This window comes from Xenopus laevis, chromosome 1L, assembly GCF_017654675.1.
Source record: "Xenopus laevis strain J_2021 chromosome 1L, Xenopus_laevis_v10.1, whole genome shotgun sequence".
Classification (NCBI taxonomy): domain Eukaryota; kingdom Metazoa; phylum Chordata; class Amphibia; order Anura; family Pipidae; genus Xenopus; species Xenopus laevis.
The window spans coordinates 216,509,622-216,512,024 of NC_054371.1; positions in this window are offsets into that span (position 1 = coordinate 216,509,622).

A 2,403-nucleotide genomic window follows, 5' to 3' on the forward strand; every position below is an offset into this window, starting at 1 on the left:
CTGACACTTTCCAGCTATCCAATGGGGGTCACTGCCCCCAAAAACTTGTGGCTCTCTGATATTTTTATGTTATTTATACTTATTACTTCTCTTTCTATCTAGGCGTCTCCTGTTCACCTTTCAGTCTCTCATTCAAACCACTGTCCAGTTGCTAGAATAAATTGGACCCTAGCAACCAGACAGCTGCTGACATTCCAAGCTGGAAAGCTGTCAATAATAATTAAAGGAGTGGTTCACCTTTACATAAGCTTTTAGTAAGTTATATAATGGTTCATTCTAAGCAACTTTTCCATTGGCCTTCATGTTTTCTTTTTATAAAGGTTTTGAATGATTTGACTTCTTCTTCTGACTCTTTCCAGCTTTTCTGGAAAATAACTTTCCAGGAAAGATCGTTCGTTTCAACACAGACGTGTAGAGCTGAATAGTCGGATATACAGACAGAAACAATAGAATTCTACCTGTATCTGACAATTCAGCACTAACAATGGCCGATGTTTGGGTGCCTTCAAAAGGCGCCTGATCAAAATTTTCCACCCAGCCCGATCGATGAGGCGACCGATATCCAAGTCTTCTGCCGATATCAGTCGACTCTTCTCCCACCATACACGCACTGAATATTGTACCAAATTTTTTTCATATGATATTATCTGTAAGTCTATGGCCACCTTAAAGGAAAACTATACCCCCAATATGAATACTTAAGCAACAGATAGTATATATCATATTAAAGGGCACCAATCATAACTAAAATCATTTCCTGAGTACAAACACTATGTGAAAGTTCAAGAAATCTGATTTTTAAAACAGTTAGAATTGTTTGTATAATGTAAATGATCAGCTCACTATTCCTTCTGCAAGATCTCCCCTATCTCCCCTGCAGTTCTAGCTGAGGCAGCCATCTTGGATTTCTCTAGCTCCTCCTACCTATATCTTCCCAGCCAACTGCAGCTCTGAAAATCTCGCACATGCTCAGTTGAAATTCCTTGCTTGCTTATCAACCCTTCTAAGCTATTTTCAAATCAGCCAAACCTCTGTGTTAGCTGCTGTTCAGTAGTGCTGCCACCTGCTGGAAGTTAGTGTGTGCCCTTCATTTGCATAATAACATCACCAGCAGGGGACAAGATAGGGAAATCTCCTGATACTTCTATTGGAGGAGTTTACTAAAGCTAGGCATTCTGGGTAGAATACTCAAAGCAGTACTACAATCTGAGCATGCTCCTGAAATTTGCATATTATAGTCTCAGTATGGCCTCCCTCAGTGAAAGAACCTATATGACTAAGTAAGGGATTTTTTTAAAACCTGCAGTTTCTTTTCAAAAAACTATATATGTAGTTTGATTAAATGTGTTTATGTTGTGCTGGTCAGATTGTTAATATGGGTTTGATTTTGGCTGTGATAGGTGCCCTTTAAGTGACATTTTTACATCTCTTGCCTTGAGCCACCATTTTGTGATGTCCGTGTGCTGCCTCAGAGATCATCTGACCAGAAATACTGCAGCTCTAACTGTAACAGGAAGAAGTGTGGAAGCAAAAGACACAACTCTGTCTGTTAATTGGCTCATGTGACCTAAAATATATGGTTGTTTGTGTGCACCATAAATCATATGATCCCAGGAGGCGGCCCAAATTGTTTAAAATAGCAGTTTTCTATTTAACCCAATGGCACATACTACTAAAAAAGTAGATTATTATGAAAATGGTTTATTTACATGAAGCAGGGTTTTACATATGAGCTGTTTTACTCAGTATCTTTTAATGGAGACCTACATTGTTTGGGGGTATAGTTTTCCTTTACAATAGCACATGTGCGGTGTCCTGTGCCCTTATATTCCCACCTGTCTCACGCTTTAGTTTGCAAATGGGAAACAGATTATACATTTAGTAACAAATTCGTACAAATGGTGATTAGAAGAGGGAGACACCCTGACAATTTTATGTTCTCTCAGTCCTGGCCGACTCCCCGTCCGTTCCTGCCAATGCCTGGAATAGACATTATGCTCCCTTTAAACATCCACTCGGTTACATTAATGCTTTGCGGCTACAAATGAGAATTATTCAGAAGAGCCTGTACCTTTCTGTTCTGACATTCTGGGGCCAGGCAATCAACCAAACAGATGGGTAGAGCAGAAAGTCCGTCTGTAGTGCTGAAAACAAAGATTTCTTGCATAAAAATGTCTCATCTGGAAGCTCCCAGAAGAAAATAGCATCAAGCACCTTGATTAGAAGTATATGTAGCACATTTGGAATTTCCATGGTTTTACCACAACAATATTTCTTTGAATCACTCATTTCCGGCTTGGATATCCACTCTGGAATTCTACTTCCAGCTCCAGCAGCTTTGCAAGTCAGTAGCAAATGAGGAACAGCGGAGACCACTCTGCATCTTCCAATCACATCAGCTTG